We start from the raw sequence: 21,304 nt of genomic DNA, 5'->3' as shown, positions 1-21,304 counted from the left end.
GCTGGCTGATGAATAAGGAAGACCGAAGAAGAATTGATGCCTTTTAATTGTCGTGTTGGTGAAGAATTCTGAATATACCATGAACTGCCAAAAGAACAAAAAAATCTATCTTGAAAGAAGTATAACCAGAACGTACCCTAGCCTAGAAGCAAAGATGGCTGGGCTACATCCTACATACTTTGGACCTGTTTTCAGAAGGAATTAGTCCATGGAGAAGGATATCATGTACTATTTCTTTGGACTATCTAAGACCTGAAGAACAAAATCTCATGGTCCAAATTAACATTTTTACTTACTAATTTTCAAATGTAGCCCTGGTGGAAGAGTGGTTAAGAGCTTGGCTGAAACTAAAAGGTTTCAACCAGCCTCTCCTTAGAAGCCCTGCTGTGCAGTTCTATTCTGTCCAATAGGGTCACTGTTAGTTAAAATTTAATCCACAGCAATGAGTTATTTAATTTTCAAATATAAATTTTTTCTGTTAATGTCTAAATTCTAAAGTAAATTCTATTTTATAAACTACCTGTTTTATAAATTTATTTTCTATTATTCAAATTCATTGTTATAGTAGAACCAAACTTAAAAAGTAACATAATTTTATATCCAGGCAAAATTTTCATTTTGCCAATAACTAAGTGGAGTGCAAAAATGGAAGCCTGCAGAAGATAAAAAGAAAATGATTTGTGAATCCCTAAAGACAATTCCAAAATTCCTTTTTAGAATGTAATAAATCAGCAGAGACTTCTTGCATTAAAGGTACGTGCTTAATGGGTGGGAATCATCCTACTAGTACCACTAGTGCTGAAATTAACGATGGCAATACAAATATAACAGAATTTGTTCCAAATTCTGCATCCATTTCTTGATGTAGTAAAAAAAAAAAATTAGTAATGATCTACAAAGTGAAACTAAGAATATTAAATTGTCACATCTGCAGAGCGCATAAATAACAGACATGCAGATCCTGCCTTGTGGAATAATTTTCTTCCAATGAAGTAAATTACTGGATCAAAAGAGGCCCAAGTGATTGTCAACATCACAATTGTCCACTTGTAAATTTGTGTTGAAAATTCCTGGATGGTAAACAAAGTTCTGTAGCCAGAATTTTTTCTAGAGTGCAAAGTTAATGATGAAAATTATAAGAGGGAGTGGCTACTGCAATCTCCATCAGTCAGCTCTGTGTATTGTTTTGTTTGCAAACCTACTAACCAAACAAACAAACCCGTCATCCTCATTTAATTCTTGAATTGCTACAGATGAATTTAGCAATTGGTGCAAATTGAATAGGATCGGTAAACATGAAAATAGTTCAATTCACAGAGATTATGTTATCCTATTTAAACCAAACACATTGTTCTGGCTTAATTTATGAACTGGAATCACAAATTAATGAACATCAGTATTGAAAAGCCATTTTGTAATGTGTCGTTGTTGTCATAACAATCACTGAATGGGGACTATCTTCGTGAAAAAGAAATGAAGTCTTTGGGTCCCCACGAAATGGAAAATTTTAAAGTTGGCTTCAACTTGCTGCTCATTTGATCTATTTTTAGCAAGTCACATCTCAAAACACGGTAACACAGGAAAGGGCAATCCATTCCATAATTCTAAAATAATGTGTAAAAAATTTATAATCTTGATAAGTGATGAAGTTCAATCAACTACTGTCAGTGAAATAAGTATAGCTCGATATTTTATTTTGTCTGTGGATTCCACTTCTGAGCCTTCTCATACAGGCCAGCTAAGTATTGTTTAAAGATCCGTATCTCCAACAGATAGAAAACCTGTGCGGTGATTTATCACATTTACTAGCTTAAAAAATCATACTGGTAAAGACGTTGCAAAGCAAGTGTTTCACTAATTATGTGAAGTTTGCAAAATTGACTTTTCTAAGTGCAGAGACCAATCCTATGACAATGCTGCCATTACGTCACTGCATTACAAAGGCATACAACAGAAAATTCTGGAATGAAATTAATATGCCATTTTCATACCAAGGTGCTGCACATTCCCTTAATTTTGTAGGATGTATCACAATAGTTTTTTTTTGTCCAAAAGCAATTGATGTTTTTTCTAATATTCAGTTACTTTATAAATTTTTTGCCACCTCTACTCACTGATGAGCTGTTCTTAAAACATATTCAGGCAATGATTGAGCATTAAAATGTCTAATACACATTGGGAAGCACATGCTATAGCAACAAGTACAATTCTAGGCCCCACACAGAATATTGCTGAAGACTAGATACAAAAAGGAAACTACAAAACAGAAGCTAAAATCATGGCTGCCTTAGTCATCTAGTGCTGCCATAACAGATACCATAAGTGGATGGCGTTAACAAAGAGAAATTTATTTTCTCACAGTCTAGTAGGTTACAAGTCCAAATTCAGGACATAAGCTCCAGGGGAAGGCTTTCTCTCTCTGTTGATTCTGGAAGAAGGTCCTTGTCCTCCATCTTCCCATGGTCAAGGAGCTTCTCAGGCGCAGGGACCCCAGGTCCAAAGGACACGCTCTGCTCTTGGTAGTATGAGGCCCCCAACTCTCTATCCTTTCATCTCCTGAGAGATAAAAGGTGGTGCAGGCCACACCCTAGGGAAACTCCCTGTATCTCGGATCAGGGAGGTGTTAAAATCCCACCCTAATCCTCTCAACATAAAATTACCATCACAAAATGGAGGACAACCTCACATGGCCGATCCAAGTTGATACACATATTTTGGGGGGACATAGTTCAATCCATGACATTCTACCCTTTGGCCGCCCCAACATCACATTCTTGCAAATGGAAAACATATTCATCCCATCACAAACCAAAACCAAACCCACTGCCGTCCAGTCGATTCTGACTCATAGCGACCCTATAGGACAGAGTAGAACTTCCCCATAGAGTTTCCAAGGAGCGCCTGGCAGATTCGAACTGCTGACCTTTCGGTTACCAGACGTAGCACTTAACCACTAGGCCACCAGGGTTTCCTCATCCCATCATAGCATAGAAAAAGTCTTAAATCAAGTCCAAGTCCAAAATTCAAAAATCCCTCTTCATCTGTGAAATCTAGGACACAAGTTATCTGTTTCCAAAGGTACAATGGCATAAAAGGCACAAGCTAGACATTTCCGTTACAAATTGAAGAAACTTGAGGGAAAGAAGGCATAACATGTACCAAGCAAGTCAGGAGAACACATCGCATTAGCCCTCAAAGACATTGCAAACCAAGTGTTTCACTAATTAGGCGAAGTTTGCAAAATTGGCTTTTCGAAGTGCAGAGACCAACCCTATCACAATGCTGGGAAATGTCACTGCATGATAAAGGCATGCAACAGAAAATTCTGGAATGTAATGAATATGCCATTTTCATACCAAGGTGCTGCATATTCACTTAATTTTATAGGATATATCACAATGGATTTTTGTCAAAAAAATGATTTTTTTCTTCTATTCAGATATTTTACAAATTTTTTGCCATCTGTATTCACCGATGAGCTGTTCATAGGCAATGATCAGCATTAAAATGTCTTTCTAATACCCACTGGGAAGCACATGCTATAGCAACGAGTGCAATCCTGGAATCACACACTCAGATTCTAGGTGCCATAAAGAATATTGCTGAAGACCAGTCACAAAAAGGAGACACCAGAACAGAAGCTTAAAACGTCACCAACAAAATGTAAATGCAGACCATATAATTGTTATATATAATAATATATTGCATCATTTTCATTTGATGAGTCAATTCTCCAAGATTCAGAAGTAAATTTGTAGACATGCATGGATCTCTACCAGCTATTAACAAGATATTTACAGAAGAGAACATTTTGAAAACACAATAAAACAAATACTGCCAAATACTGATTATCAAGCACTTTATTGTTGCAGAAGCATTAAAAGAAACAAGTAAATGAGAGAAATGCTCCAGAAGTATTGAGTGCCAGAGATCAATTTCACATAACCATCATCACTAACACACTTGAATCTTGCATGAAATGAAGGGTGAAGATATATGAAGTTCCTTCTGATATTTTTTTCCTTCTTAATGTGAATATAACTGATGAAGAATTCCTGAAGGTACCCAATAAATCAGCACAGGCTTATCCTGATGAGAAAAGCCTGGTGGCATAGTGGGTAAGTGCTACGACTACTAACCAAGAGGACGGCAGTTCAAATCCACGAGGCGCTCCTTGGAAACTCTATCGGGCATTTCTACGCTGTCCTATAGGGGCGGGATGAGTCAGAATCGACTCGACGGCAGTGGGTTTGGTTTTTATCCTGATGACTTAAGACAAACCTTTATGGAGAAGTGCTACAATATCATTCTTACGTTAGAATTAAGTTTAGAGATTCAAGACAAATTTTACTCATGTAGGCATGTAAACCAAAAAACCAAACCCATTGCTGGTGAATTGATTTCAACACATAGCAACGCTATAGGAAAGAGTAGAATTGCCCCCATGTTTCCATGGAGCAGCTAATGTATTCGAACTGCCAAGCTTTTGGTTAGCAGCTGAGTTCTTAACCACTGCACCACCAGCGCTCCAAATATACCCTGGCCCCGTAGTTCAAATGCAACAGCCGCTCCTTGAAAACCCTATGAGGCAGTTCTACTCTGACCTATAGGGTCATTATGCATCAGAATCCACTCCAACCCGACGGGTTTGTTCTGCCTACTGCCTCATCCCTATTTCATTTTCTCAGAGATAAGTTTCTCTGATAGTGTCAGATTCAGGAATGTGATGGCCCTGAACATCAAAGGTGAAGTTACAGAATTGGACTTAGTAGCAGGGGGAGGGGGATATGGTTCAGAAGCAGTGAGAGGTTGACAGACCTGACCCGGCAGAAACAAGCACCCTGCAGGCTGGATTGGATGGCATGTGCGGTGAGGCAAGCAGTGATGCTCGGGACATGTTTTTCACATCAGAAGAGACCGAGTGGTGGAAAGTCTACACAAGCCTCCAGAGCCAGTGAAAAGCAGTGCTAAGTTGGTAAAAGATAAGTACATGCATTTAAAATGCCACACAAATCAAAAATCACCCCTTTGGGAAGAACATCATTCCCATTTACCTGCTTGTCCCTCTCTGTTTTTAGTCTTGGACCGGCTTCGGCTATTTCTGGGTCCCCTGGGCCAGAAGTAGGAACTATCACATGCCCTGGAGCAGGAACAAAGAACAAAAAATAATCTGCCAGCTTCCCTAAGCCAGGAACTCAGGGAAGGCACAGACATAAGGGGTCCAAGGACTCTGAATGCCTTTCACCCTTGCATAGACCTGTGTGGGCCCATTTCAACAGCGTAGGCCCTCATTAGCACACTACAACAGGGTATATACCTGAAGCCTATTTTTAACTGTATCAGCTATAAAGTGGAGGGGCAGATTTCTGATATTTGACAACGTTCTGCCAATGAAGAAGGATCCTCACCTATCCACATCAGTGACTTGAGGGTTCGTGGCTCCACCCATGCCACCTAGCCACCCAATTCAGGAGTCCAAGAATAAGTGGTGAATCCCAGTACTTACAACCAACAGCATTGGGTGCCCACAGTCTGGCTGCAAAACCTACCCACCTATGTGCTCTAGGGAACAGGGACATGCTTTCCTCCCAGACACTCAAGGGCAGTCATTCCCCCCACAGTAGCCAGACACCTGTACCTACTCCAATCAACCCTGTCTATGTAGGACTGTAGGTGAGAGCCTACACCACACACTTGGTGACCTGGACACCTGAGCTGAATCCATACAAGAAAAGTAAAAGGGCTCCTAGGCTCACATACCTAGTAACAGCTCTGATCACCTGGTGACAGGATTTAAGAGCTTCAAAGGTGCCAATAATCAAACTAGCTCACCCAAACAGCCTATTTGGGCATATCAAAATAAAACAAGAAGCTAGGACACAGTACACCAAAAAAAAAAAAAAAAAAAACCCCAGTGCCATCAAGTAGATTCCGACTCAGTAAGCAAACATAAAATAAATGGATATAATAACTTATTGATGGCTCAGAGACAAGTGTAAATATCAAATAACATAAAGAGGCAGACCATGATGGATTCAGGAAGTTCCCAAAACAAGAAATCTTCCAAATGAAGAGAAATTCCAGGAATTACCGGAGGAAGAATTTAAAGGATTAAGAGACCGAGCTCTTCAAAAGATCCAGGAGGAGATCAGGCAAAACGAAGAACAAGCCAAGGAACACACAGATAAAACAATAGAGGAACTTAAGAAGGTTAGACAAGAGTATAATGACAAATGTAACAGGCTGCGAGAATCCATAGAAAGATAGCAAGCAAATCCAAAAGAGTAACAATAAAATTTCAGAATTAGACAACTCAATAGAAAATGAGAGGAGCAGAATTGAGGCACTGGAAGTCAGAATTAGTGAGACTGAAGATAAAGCACTTGATGCCAACTTATCTGAGGAAAAATCAGATAAAGTAATTTTTGAAAATTGAAGAAACTCTAAGAATTATGCGGGATTCTATCAAGGGTGATTGGAACACCAGAATCGGGGCAGGGGGTGGAGGGATAACAGAAAACACAGTGAGAATTGTTGAAGACTTCTTGTCTAAAAACTTCGCTGATCTTGTGAAAGATAAGAAGATATCTATCCAAGATGCTTACTGAACCCCACCCAAGGTAGATGCCAAGATAAAGTCACCAGGACATATTATAATCTTGCTTGCCAAAACCAAATATAAAGAGAGAATTTTAAGAGTAGCTAGGCATAAACAAAAAGTCACCTATAAAGAAGGGTCAGTAAGACCAAGCTTGGACTACTCAGCAGAAACCATGCAGGCAAGAAGGACATATACAAAGCCCTGAAGGAAAAAAAAAAAAAAAAAATTGCCTGCCAAGAATTATACATCCAGCAAAACTGTCTCTCAAATATGACGGTGAAATTAGGGCATTTCCAGATAAGCAGAAGTTTAGGGAATTTTTAAAAACCTAACCAATATGACAAGAAATAATAAAGGGAGTTCTCCAGTTAGGAAATCAATAACATCAGCTAACAACCCAAGGCTAGAACACGGGACAGAACTACCAGATATCAACCCACATAGGGACATCACTAATAAATCAAAGCTAAAACACTGAAAATATTGAAACAGAGACATTGATCTGCAAAAGATGACAACATTAAGAGAAAAAAGAGGGACTAAATAATGTAGTCATAGATCTTTCATATGGAGAGGAAGTCAAGACGATATAAAGAAATAAAAAATAGGTTTAAATTTAGAAAAACAGAGGTAAATGTTAAGGTAACCCAAAGGAAACTAACAATCCTACACATTAAAATAAAAAAAAAAAAAGGAAAACATAAATTTTTGGCAAATACAAAAGCAACAACAAGGAAAAAGATGAAAGACTAAAAAGAAAAACGATTCAGCACAGAAAAAAATTAATTAGCAGTAAATACAAAGGCAACAAAAATGAAGAGAATGGAAAGAAAATGCACAAAGAACAACTACTCAACAGAGAAAATTAACTGGAATAAGGAACATGTCAACAACACATACACAAAAAAGACGAAAATGACAGCACTAAACTCATAACTATGAATAATTATGATAAATGTAAATGGTTTAATTGCATCAATAAGGAGACAGAGAGTAGCAGAATGGATTAAAAAACATGATCCGTCTGTATGCAGACTGCAAGAGACACACCATAGACTCAAAGACATTAAATAAATCTCAAAGAATGGAAAAATTTTATATATTTATATATATATATATACATATATCAAGCAGACAACAATAAAAAATAAGAGTGGCAATATTAATCTCTGATAAAACAGGCTTTAAAGTAAAATCCGCCACAAAGGAAAAGGAAATACACTATATAATGATTAAAGGGTCAATATACCGGGAGGACAAAATCATAATAAATACTTATATACCCAATGACAGGGCTCCAAAAGACATAAAACAAACTCAAACAGCATTGAAAAGAGAAATAGCTCCACAATAATAGCAGAAGACTTCAACATACCACTTCTGATGACAGACAGGATATCCATAAACAAGCTCAATAAAGACACGGAAGATCTAAATACCACAATCAGCCAACTTGATCTCACAGACTTAAACACAACACTTCACTCAACGGTAGTCAAGTAAACTTTCTTTTCTAACGCTCATGGAGCATTCTTGAGAATAGACCACGTATTAGGCCACAAAGCAAGCATTAACAGAATCCAAAACATCAAAATATTACACAACATGTTTCCTGACCATAAAGCCATAAAAGTCAAAAGGCTGTAGTTATCATACATTTTAATTTCTTACATATTTTAAACCCAATAAAGTCTATTCTTATTATGTCATGCAGTCAGTAATCCTCTATTTTTACCCGTTTCATTAACTTTCATTCCTTCTTGCATCTTAAGCCTTTCACCTTAATTTTCTTCCTGCTTGAAGAATACCTTTGGAATTTTAATAATGTGGGCATGCTGATGTTAACTTATCTAGGTTTTGTTTGTCTGAAAACAAAAGGTCTTTGCTCATTCATGATGTTTTTCCTCAGCATAGAGTTCTGGGTTGCCATATATTTTCTCTCTATAATTTAAATATATCATCTTATTGTCTTAGGGTTTTCACTATTTCTGTAGAGAAGTCATCAGTTTTTTTTGTTTGTCCTTTAAAGATAATCTCTTCCATTCTTTAAGTAGTGTTAAATTATTTGTTTTTTGTGGGTTTTTTTGTCTTTACCTTCAGCAGTCCTACTACGATGTACCTAGATAAGAATTTCTTTGTATTTACCCTACATGGGTCTTATAAGGAAACCCTGGTGGCGTAGCGGTTAAGTGTTATGGCTGCTAAGCAAAAAGGTTAGCAGTTCGAATCCACCAGGCGCTCCTTGCAAACTCTATGAAGCAGTTCTACTCTGTCCTGTAGGGTCGCTTTGAGTCAGAATCGACTCGACAGCAGTGGCTTTTTTTTTTTTTTGGGTTTTGTAAGTCTTCTAGGATCTGTGACTTGATATCTTTAATCATTTGAAGAAAATTCTCAGCCATAATCTCAGTTTTTCTGCCTCATTCTTTTTCTTCCTTCTTAAAGTATCTTATGCTGGATATTCTCATTATATTCTCTGTATCTTATTCCTTTTTATCTTATATATTTTTTTTCTTTTGTCTATGCCTCTATTTTCTTCCAACATATCTTCCAGTTCACTAAATCTCTCTTCAGCATTTTTAATCTGCTGTTATATACATACATTAAGATTTTAACTTCAGCTATAGTTTTTGGTTGACTTTCTAAGTTGATCTTTTTCTTAGTTTCTAGTTTTTTACCAAATTTCTAGGTCTTGCCTTTATTTCTTTGAACATAATAGAGTTATTTCAGTGTCTTTGTCTGATAGCTCCAATATCTAGTTTTTCTGTGGATCTCATTCTGTTATTTGTTGTTTCTACAGGTTTCACTCTTTTCTTTCTTTTTAAAAAAAATTGTTGATTATATTAGAGAGGCAAGGCCAAGATGGCAGAGTAGTGAGATGCTGCCAGTGAACCCTCTTACAAAAAAGACCCGAAAAAACAAGTGAAGCGATTATATCTATGACAAGCTAGGAGTCCTGAACATCAAAGGCAAAGTTAGAAAACGGACTCTGTGGCAGAGGGAGGGAGAGACTATTCAGAAGTGGAGAGGAGTTACTGGACCTGAACAGCCAGGAACCCTCAGGCACCATTCCCTGGAGCGACTGCAGTGGGCCTGGCAGTAGCATTCCAGAGGCGTTTAGCTCAGGGAAAGACAGCAAGTTGCACAGACTACTCACACCTGCAGAACAAGAGAAGAACGGCACTCTCAGCAAAAGCTAATTACTTGTGTTTATTTTACCACACCCCTAGCCCCCAAGCCGGCTTCAGTGGCTGTCAACTTCCCTGGGCCTGAGATAGGCCCTGGTACCACTCTGAGCCATTTTTCCATCCTTGAAGAAGGTATAAGTTCACAACTGGGGGAACGATAATCTGCTAGCTCAATTAAGCTGGGGAGCTCAGGACAGAAGTAGCTCTTGTTCAGGCACAAACGGTCCATGGGCTTTGAATACCTTTCACCCCAGCACGGACCTCTGTGGGCCGATTTCAGAAGAATAGGCCCTTGTTGCCAGACTGCAACTGTTTCAGCTGAACGGTGGAAAGATGGGTGTTTGATGTTTGACACTGCTTTGCCTATTAAACAGGGTCTTCACCTACCCACATCAGGGGCCTAAGGACTGGAGGCTCCACTCACAATACCTGGCCACCTCTGACAGGGCTCCAAAGATAAGTAGTACTGCCCTGAACTTACAACCAAAAGCATTGGGTACCCATCGCCCTTCTGCAGAACCCACCCGTGTGCTCTACAGAACAGAGATGCGCTTTCCTCACAGACACTCAGAGGACAGCTGTCAGACCCCTGCCTTGATCAGACTCTGACCCCCTACTGCAGCCAGATACTTCTGCCTACACCAATAACCCCTGCCCCTCTAAGACTGTAGGGCAGAGCCTGTACCTTACACTTTATGACCAACTACCTGGGCACCTGAGTTGAATCCATACAAGAAAATAAATGAACTCCTAGGCTCATATACCTGGTAACAGTGCTAGCCATCTGGTGATAGTACATTAGAGCTTCAAAGGTGAAAATAATCAACCTAACGCACTCAAGCAGCTTATTTGGGTATACCAAAACTAAACAAAGCAAGAAGCTAGGATACAAAAAGCAAGCATAAAGTAAACTAATACAATAACTTATAGATTGCTCAGAGACAACAGTCAACATCAAATCACATAAAGAGTCAGACACGGGGGCAGGACCAAGATGGCTGACTAGGTAGAAGATTCCGCTTATCCCTCTTGAAACAAAGACTCAAAAAAACAAGTGAATCAATTACATAAAGGACAATCTACAAACCCTGACCATCAAACACAGAACTAAAGAGTTGACCTGAGTGACAGGGGAGCAAAAAGCCACACTGCAGCAGGGACCGCTTCTGGAGCCACTGTCCCACGCCGCAGCCTTGAGCCCTCGTGGTTCCCTGGTGCCAAGGTGGTGGGGCTGATTGTGGCTTACTGAGACAGGGAAGCACGGATGTAGGCCTAACCCTCAGGACCAACCTCGGAGGGGACCCAGGCAGCACACGCAGACTCCACACAGATGCGGCTGACAGGGAAACGAAAAACCATGGGCAAGCAGCGACTGGTTTTGGAGCCTGGAGTGCAGCGTCCCAGAAAGGAAACCTTGGTGCTGGGCTTTGGACTAAGTGTGGGGGAGCCGATTGTGGCTTCCTGAGACGGTGTGAGCATGGATGCAGACCTAGCCCTCTGGGACAGTCTCAGCAGGGATCCAGCCAGCACACACGAGCGACACAATGCTCTGAAATCTCAGAAAAAACAGTCCTCACCAAACAACATAAGTAACTTTGTATATCTTGCCAGGCTACTCTCTTCTATATATCTGATTCCACCCCTCATTGCCCCAGCCAGCTTCATTAACATTGGAATTCTCTGTGCCAGAGAGAAGTGCACTGCTCGATTTTTTTTCTTCTTTTCTAATCCATTCTCCTGGCCTGAGAAAAGCAGCATTTAACAATCAAAGAAAAAATCCTTCCCTGACTTCCCTAAACTGGAATAACAATACAGAATCAGCTCCATCCAGGCATTAAGAGACCCATAGTCTTTGGCTTTCACCCTACAGGTAACTAGGTGGCTATTATAATGCAAAGGCAATTCTGATAGAGATCTCACCATAATTGTTTTAGCTCGGCAGTGGAAAGGCAAGTTTTGGAGGTCAGATACCTCTCTAGCTATTAAACAGAGCCGTTGCTGATCCACAGCAGTGAACTGAGGGCTGAGACTCCACCCACACCACCTAGCCTAGAGGGGTCTGAGAATAGTGACGTCTACCCAAGCATTAGGTGCCTAAGATACAGCTGCAGAGCCTACCCACCGGAGCGCTCTACAGAATAGAGCCACACCTACCTCACTGACACTTGAAGGAAGGCTGTCAGCATCCTGACCTCCTCGAAATGTGACCCCCTGCCACTAATAGAAACTGGTGCATACAACCATCACCACTACTCCTCTAAGATAATAGGTGAGAGGCTACACCACACACTAGGTGACCAACTGTCAGGACACCTGAGCTGATTCTATTCAAGAATAGTGAATAGACTCATACACTTATATACCTGGTAACAGCTCAGGCAAGCTGGTAACAGGACGTAAGTGATTCAAAAGCTACAGCAATCACGATACCACAATCTAGTAGCCCATTTGAATGTATTGTAACAAAACAAAACAAGAAGACTCAGTGAGGAAATATAAAAGAAAATATTACAGTATCTTATAGATGGCTCAGAGACAGCAGTCGACATCAAATCACATGAAGAAGCAGGCCATGATTTTTTCTACAAACACTCAAATCAAAGAATCAAAATCATTGCCAGATGTAGATACATTCCTAGAATTGCCAAATGTAGAATATAAAAAAATTGTATACAGAATGCTTCAAGACATCAGGAATGACCTCACAAATGAAATAAGGAAATCTATGGAAAAAGCCAAGGAATACACAGATAAAGCAGTTGAAGAAATCCAAAAGATTATTCAACAACATAGTGAAAACATTAATAAGCTGTAAGAATTCATACAGAGACAGCATTCAGAAATCCAAAAGATTAACAATAAAGTCAGAGAATCAGACAACTCAAGAGGAAGTCAGAGGAGCAGACTCGAGGAACTGGAATGCAGAGTGGGGGAGCTGGAGGATAAGGCAATTGACATAAATATAGTTGAAGAAAAATCAAAAAGAATTTAAAACTATGAAGAAACCCTAAGAATCAAGGGAGACTCTATCAAGAATAATTTGCATGTGATTGGAGTTCCAGAACGGGGAGGGATAACAGAAAATACAGAGAGAATAATAGAAGATCTGATGGCAGAAAAATTCCCTGGCATCGTGAAAGATGAAAAGATATCTACCCAAGATGCTCATCGAACCTCATACAAGATACATCCCAAAAGAAAATCACCAAGACATATCATCAAACCTGCCAAAACCAAAGATAAAGAGAAAATTTTAAAAGCACCCAAGCATAAACGAAAAGTTACCTACAAAGGAGAATCATTAAGTTTGCACTACTCGGCAGAAACCATGCAGGCAAGAAGGCAATGGGATAACATATACAGAGCACTCAAAGAGGAAAAACTGTCAGCCAAGAATCATATATCCAGCAAAACTCTAAAACATGAAGGTGAAATTAAGATATTTACAGATAAACACAAGCTTAGAGAATTTGCAAAAACCAAACCAAAACTGCAAGAATTACTAAAGGAAATTCTTTGGTCAGAAAATCAATATCAGATACCAACACAACACAAGGTCACAGAACAAAACATCCTGATATCAACTCAGATAGGGAAATCACAAAAACAAAATAAGATTAATTAAAAAAAATTGCTCAAAACAGGGAATCATTGATGTCATTATGTAAAAGATTACAATAGTGAAAAAAGAGAGACTAAATAAGGAGACACAGATCTTACATATGGAGAGGAAAACAAGGCGATACAGGGCGAAACAACTTAGGTTTTTACTTAGTCAAACCGGGGTAAATATTAAGGTAACCACAATGAGGTCTAACAATTCCATACTTCAAAATAAAAACCAAGATAAACATAACGACTCAACAAAATAAATTCAACTACTATAAAAAGGAGGAACACACATTCTCCAAAGAAAAACTCAGCACAAAAAAGTAAATGGAAAAATAAAATTGTCAAAAACAGGCATCAAAATGACAGCACTAAACTCATACTTATCTATAATTACACTTAATGTAAATGGACTAAATTCACCAATAAAGAGACAGGAAGTTGCAGACTGGATAAAAAAACACTATCAGTCTGTATGCTGCATAAAAGAGACATGCCTTAGACTTAGAGACACAAATAAACTAAAACTGAAAGGATGGATAAAAATATATCAAGCAAACAACAATCAGGAAAGAGCAGGAGAGGCAATATTAATTTCCAACAAAATAGGATTTAAAGTTAAATCCACCACAAAGGATAAAGAAGAACACTACATATGATTAAAGGGACAATTTACCAGGAAGATATAACCGTATTAAATATTTATGCACCCAATGATAGGGCTGCAACATTCATAAAACAAATGTTAACAGAATTAAAAAGGGAGACAGACACCTCCACAATTATATAGGAGACTTCGACACAACACTCTCGGTGAAGGATAGGAAATGCAGTAAGAAGCTCAATAGAGACACGGAAGATCTAAGTGCTACAATTAAACAACTTCACTTCATAGACTTATACAGAACACTCCACCCAACAGCTGCAAACTAAAATTTCTTTTCTAGTGCACATGAAACATTCTCTAGAATAGATCACATATTAGGTCATAAAACAAGTCTTTGCAGAACCCAAAACATTGAAATATTACAAAACATCTTCTCTGAACAAAAGACCATAAAAGTAAAAATCAATAACAGAAAAACCAGGGAAAAGAAATCAAATGCTTGGAAACTGCACAATACCCTGCTCAAAAAAAGACTGGGTTATGGAAGAGCTTAAGGAGGGAATAAAGAAATTCACAGAATTCAACAAGACTGAAAACACTTCCTATGAAAACCTTTGGGACATGGTGAAAGCAGTGCTCAGAGGTCAATTTATATCAATAAAGGCACACATATTAAAGAAGAGACAAAATGAAAGAACTGTCCCTACAACGTGAACAAACAGAAAGAGAGCAACAAAAGAAACTGTCAGGCACCAGAAGAAAGCAAAAAATAAAAACTACAGCAAAATTAAATGAATTAGAGAATAGAAAAACAATTGAAAGAGTTAACAAGGACAAAAACTGCTTCTTTGAAAAAATTAACAAAATTGATAAACCATTGGCAAGACTGATTAAAGATATACAGGAAAAGAAACCAATAATCCAAATAAGAAATGGGATGGGCCATATCACAACAGATCCAACTGAAATTAAAACAATCATATCAGATTACTACAAAAAATTGTACTCTAACAAATTTGAAAACCTAGAAAAAATGGATGAATTCCTAGAAACACACTACCTACCTAAACTAACACAAACTGAAGTAGAACAACTAAATAGACCCATAACAAAAAAAGAGATTGAAAAGGTAATCAAAACACTCCCAACAAAAAAAAGCCCTGGCCCTGACGGCTTCACTGCAAAGTTCTACCAAACTTTCAGGGAAGACTTACCACTACTACTGAAGGTATTTCAAAGCATAGAAAAGGACGGAGTACTACCTAACTCCTTCTATGAAGCCAGCATAACCCTGATACCAAAACCAGCTAAAGACAGCACACACAAAAAAAGAAAATTACAGACCTATATCCCTCATGAACATAGATGTAAAAATCCTCAAGAAAATTCTAGCCAATAGAATTCAACAACATATCAAAAAAATAATCCACCATAACCAAGTAGGATTTATACCAGGTATGCAAGATTGGTTTAATATTAGAAAAACAATTAATGTAATCCACCACATAAAAAAAAAGACAAGAACCATATAATTTTATCAATTGATGCAGAAAAGGCATTTGACAAAGTCCAACACCCACTCATGATAAAAACTCTCAGCAAAATAGGAATAGAAGGAAAATTCCTCAACATAATAAAGGGTATTGATACAAAGCCAATACCCAGCATCATCCTAAATGGAGAGAGCCTGAAAGCATTTCCCTTGAGAACGGGAAACAGACCAGGATCCCCTTTATCACCGCTCTTATTCAACATTGTGCTAGAGGTCCTAGCCAGAGCAACTGGGCTAGACAAAGAAATAAAGGGCATCCAGATTGGTAAGGAAGAAATTCAATTATCTCTATTTTCCAACGACATTATCTTATACACAGAAAAGCCTGAGGAATCCTCAAGAAAACTATTAAAACTAATAGAAGGGTTCAGCAAAGTTTCAGATTACAATATAAACATACAAATCAGTTGGATCCTCTATATCAACAAAAAGAACATTGAAGAAGAAATCACCAAATGAATATCATTCACAGCAGCCCCCAAGAAGATAAAATACTTAGGAATAAACCTTACCAAAAATGTAAAAGAGCTATACCAAGAAAACTACAAGGCATTACTGCAAAAAACCAAAAGGGACCTACGTAATTGGAAAAACATACCTTGCTCATGGATAGGAAGACAACATTATAAAATTGTCCATTCTACTAAAAGCCATCTATAGATACAATGCACTTCCGATCCAAATTCCAATGACATTTTTTTAAAACGATGGAGAAACAAATCACCAACTTCATATGGAAGGGAAAGAAGTCGCAGATAAGTAAAGCATTACTAAAAAAGAACAAAGTAGGAGGACTCACTCTGCCTGATATTAGAACCAATTATACTGCCACAGTAGTCAAAACAGCCTGGTACTGGTACAACAACAGACACATAGACCAATGGAACAGAACTGAGAATCCAGATATAAATCCATCCACATATGAGCAGCTGATATTTGCCAAAGGCCCAGTGTCAGTTAACTGGGGAGAAGACAGTCTTTTTAACAAAAGGTGCTGGCGTAACTGTATATCCATCTGCAAAAAATGAAACAGGACCCATACCACACACCATGCACAAAAACTAACTCCACATGGATCAAAGACCTAAACATAAAATCTAAAAAGATAAAGATCATGGAAGAAAAAATAGGGACAACATTAGGAGACCTAATACAGGGCATAAACAGAATACAAAACATTACTAAAAATGACGAAGACAAACCAGATAACTGGGAGCTCCTAAAAATCAAACACCTATGCTCATCTAAAGACTTCACCAAAAGAGTAAAAAGACCACCTACAGACTGGGAAAAAGTTTTCAGCTAAGACATCTCCACCCAGTGCCTGATCTCTAAAACCTACATGACTCTGCTAAAACTCAACCACAAAAAGACAAACACCCCAATTAAAAAATGGGCAAAGGATATGAACAGACACTTCACTAAAGAAGACATTCAGGCAGCTAACAGATACATGAGAAAATGCTCTCGATCATTAGCCATTAGAGAAATGCAAATCAAAACTACAATGAGATTCCATCTCACTCCAACAAGGCTGGCATTAATCCAAAACACACAAAAAAATAAATGTTGGAGAGGCTGTGGAGAGACTGGAACACTTATACTCTGCTGGTGGGAATGTAAAATGGTATACAACCACGTTGGAAATCAATTTGGTGCTTCCTTAAAAAGCTAGAAATAGAACTACCATACAACCCAGCAATCCCACTCCTCGGAATATATCCTAGAGAAATAAGAGCCTTTACACAAATAGATATATGCACTTCCACGTTTATTGCAGCACTGTTTACAATAGCAAAAAGATGGAACCAACCAAGGTGCCCATCAATGGATGAATGGATAAATAAATTATGGTATATTCACACAATGGAATACTGCACATCAACAAAGAAGAGTGACGAATCTGTGAAACACTTCATAACATGGAGAAACCTGGAAGGCATTATGCTGAGTGAAATTAGTAGCAAAAGGTCAAATATTGTATAAGACCACTATTATAAGATCTTGAGAAACAGTTTAAACTAAGAAGAACATATTCCTTTGTTGTTATGAGGGGGGGAGGGAGGGAGGGTAGGAGAGGGGTATTTACTAAAGAGATAGACAAGAACTACGTTCGGTGAATGGAAGAACAACACTCAACACAGTGGAGGTCAGCACAACTGGACTAAACCAAAGCAAAGAAGTTTCCTGAATAAACTGAATGCTTCGAAGGTCAGCAAAGCAGGGGCAGGGGTTTGGGGACCATGGTTTTAGGGGACATCTAAGTCAACTGGCATAATAAAATCTATTAAGAAAACATTCTGCATCCCACTTTGAAGAGTGGCATCTGGGATCTTAAATGCTAGCAAGCAGCCATCTCAGATGCATCAATGATTCTCAAACCACCTGGATCAAGGGAGAATGGAGAACACCAAGAACATAAGATAATAACGAGCCCAAGAGACAGAAAGGACTACATGAACTAGAGACTACATCATCCTGAGATGAGAAGAACTAGACAGTGCCGGGCCACAACCAATCACTGCCCTGATGGGGAACATAACAGAGATCCCTCGAGGGAGCAGAACAGTGGGATGCAGACCCCAAATTCTCATAAAAAGACCAGACTTAATGGTCTGACTGAGACTGGAAGGACCCCAGTGATCATGGCCCCCGCACCTTCCGTTTACCCACTACGGGAACCATCCCCAAAGCCAGTTCATCAGACATGGGTTGGACTAGACAATGGGTTGGAGAGGGATGCTGGTGAGGCGTGAGCTACTTGGTTTGGGTGGACACTTGAGACTATGTTGGCATCTCCTGCCTGGAAGGGAGATGGGTGGGTAGAGGGGCTTAGAAACTGGCAAAATGGTCACGGAAAGAAAGAGTGGAAGGAGGTAGTGGGCTGTCCCATTGGGGGGAAAGTAATTGGGAATATGTAACAAGTTGTGTATAAGTTTTTATGTGAGAGACTGGCTTGATTTGTAAACTTTCACTTAAAACACAATAAAAATTATTAAAATAAAAAAAAAAGAAGCTGACCCATGATTGCTTCAACAAGCTCTCAGAACTAAGACTCAAGGAATCTTCTCGATGAAGGTGCAATCCTGGAATTACCAGATACAGAATACAAAAGATTAATATACAGAACTCTCAAAGATATCAGGAAGGAAATGAGGCAAAATACAGAACAAGCCAAGGAACACAAAGATAAAGCAGCTGAAGAAATTAAAAAGGTTACTCAAGCACATAATTAAAAATTTAATAATCTGCAAGAAACCATAGAGAGACTGCAATCAGAAATTCAGAAGATTAACAATAAAATTACAGAGTTAGAAAACTCGATAGAAAGTAAGAAGAGCACAACTGAAGAACTGGAAGGCAGAATTACTGAGAGAGAAGATAAAACTCTTGGGACCAATATATTTGAAAAGAAACCAGATAAAAGAATTTTAAATGAAGAAATCCAAAGAATCATGTGGGACTTTATCAAGAGAAATAACTATGAGTGATTGCAGTACCAGAACAGGGAGGGCTAACAGAAAATACACAGGGAACTGTTGAAGATTTGTTGGCACAAAACTTCCCTGATATCATGAAAGATGCTCATCAAATTCCACATAAGGTGATCTCAAAAGAAAGTGACCGAGACATATAATAATCAAACTTGCCAAAATCAAACATAAAGAGAATTTTAAGAGAGTCTAGGGATAAAGGAAGTCACCAAAAACGGAGAGTAGATAATAATAAACCTGGACTACTCAGCAGAAATCATGGAGGCAAGAAGGCAATGGGATGACTTATACAAAATATTGAAGGAAAAAAATTGCCAACCAGGAATCAAACCATAACCCTGGCCCTCCGGCCTTAGCCCTCTAACTCTAGCCCCTAAGCCCTAAGTCCCAAAGCCCCTAAGACCCTAAGCCCTTAGGTCCTAACCCCCAAGGCCCTAAACTCTAACCCTAACCCAAACTCTAACCCCTATACCCTAAACCCTAACACCTAACCCCTAATCACCCTAACCTTAACGACCCTAACCCTAACCCTAACACTCGAACCCTAACCCTCTAACGCTAACCTGAAACCCTAACCCTCTAACTCTAACCCTCTAACCCTAGCCCTCTAATCCTAGCCCTAAACCTAACCCCAACCCCCAAACCCAACGCCAAACCCTAAACCTGAAATCCCTAGCCCTAAACCTAAGAATGAGTCTAAGCCTAACCCTATCACTTAACCCTAAACTGTAAACCCTAACACTTAAAACCCTAACACACAAAACCCTAACACCCTTAGCCCTAACACATTCAACCCTAACACCCTAAATGCCAAAACCCTAAACACTAACACCCTTAACCCCAACCCCTAAACCCTAAACTTAAATGTTAAACCATCTAACCCTCTAACCCTAATACCCTAACACTAAACCCTAAACCCTAACCCCAGCCCCCAGCCCTAACCCTCACTCTAAGCCTTAAACCCTAAACCTTAAGTCCTAAACCCTAGGCTCTAAGCCCTAAGCCCTAAACCCTAAGTCCTGAAACCCTAAACTCTAAGCCTTAAGCCCTAAACATAACCCTCTAACCCTAAACCCTAAAACCTTACCCCAGACCCAGCCCACACCCCTAAACCTGAACCCCTAAACCCTAGCCCTAATCCCTAACCCTAAACCTCTAAACGATACCCCTAATCTTCTAACCCTAACCCTCTAACCCTAACTCTCTAACCCTAACCACAACACCAACCCCAACCTCTGAACTCTGAAACCCTAACCCCCTAACCCTAAGCCTCTGAACCCTAAGCCTAAACCCTCTAACCCTAAACCCTAACCTTCACCCCCTCACGCCCTCACCTTCTCACTCCCTCACTCTATAATCTTCTCACCTCTAACCCCCTCACCCTCTAACCCCTCACCCTCTAACTCCCTCAATCTCTAACCCCCAAACCTCTAACACCCACCCTCCTACCCCAAACCACATATCCCAAACAAACTCAACACCAACCCCAACCCTAAACCTAAATCCTGACCCCTAAAACCTAACCCAAACCCTACTGACTAAACCCCAAAACCCTAAACCCCCAAAACTGTAAACCCCAAACTGCAACCCCTAACACCTAACCTGTAAATCCAAACTCTAACCTCAAACCCTAAACCTAACCCTAACACCTAACCCCAACTGAAAAACCCTAACCCAAACCCTAACAACCCTAACCCTAACATCCCTAACCCCAAAACCCTAACCCCAACCCCTAACCCCAAACCCTAACAACCAGAACTCTAACAACCCTAACCCTAACATCCCGAACCTCAAACCCTAACCCTTTTTGTTAGTAGCCGTAGCACTTAACCACTAGCCACCAGGGTTTCCATGAGCAGTCACAGGAATAGACATATGCACACCCGTGTTCACTGTGACATTATTCACAGTAGCAAAAAGATGGAAACAACCTAAGTGCTCATCCACGGAGGAATGGATAACAAACTACAGTACATACACACAGTGGAACACTACACGACAATGAAGACCAATGATGAATCTCCGAAACACCTCACACCATGGATGAATCTGGAGCGCATCATGCTGACTAAGTCAATCACAAAACGACATATACACTAAGAGACCACGATCATAAAAACTCATGAAAACATTTACACACAGAAACAATCCTTGATGTTCACCAGGCAGACGGAGAGTGGGTAGAGAAAAGCTAACTAAACAATAACCAAAAAAAACAAACCACCGCCGTCGAGTCGATTCCAGCTCATAGAGACC

At 39.3% G+C, this 21,304-nt stretch overlaps 1 long non-coding RNA gene across 8 annotated transcripts in view; it reads right to left on the bottom strand.

Annotated features, from left to right (window-relative positions):
* LOC135229344 (uncharacterized) overlaps nt 1–21,304 on the bottom strand; it is a 132,422-nt gene that overhangs the window by 109,342 nt on the left and 1,776 nt on the right. For 5 of the 8 annotated variants that reach the window (XR_010320128.1, XR_010320122.1, XR_010320126.1 and 2 more), the window contains exon 1: nt 5,055–5,894. The exons of 1 other annotated variant lie outside the window; for it this stretch is intronic. This is a non-coding gene — a long non-coding RNA (uncharacterized LOC135229344). Of the gene's footprint in view, nt 1–5,054; nt 5,895–21,304 lie in introns of those variants that run through there. 2 more of the 8 variants (XR_010320125.1, XR_010320129.1) reach the window with 1 other exon arrangement.

This window comes from Loxodonta africana, unplaced genomic scaffold, assembly GCF_030014295.1.
Source record: "Loxodonta africana isolate mLoxAfr1 unplaced genomic scaffold, mLoxAfr1.hap2 scaffold_270, whole genome shotgun sequence".
In the NCBI taxonomy this organism is placed as follows: domain Eukaryota; kingdom Metazoa; phylum Chordata; class Mammalia; order Proboscidea; family Elephantidae; genus Loxodonta; species Loxodonta africana.
Note: the sequence above shows the minus strand (reverse complement) of the source record. Positions and strands in the feature narration are given on the sequence as shown.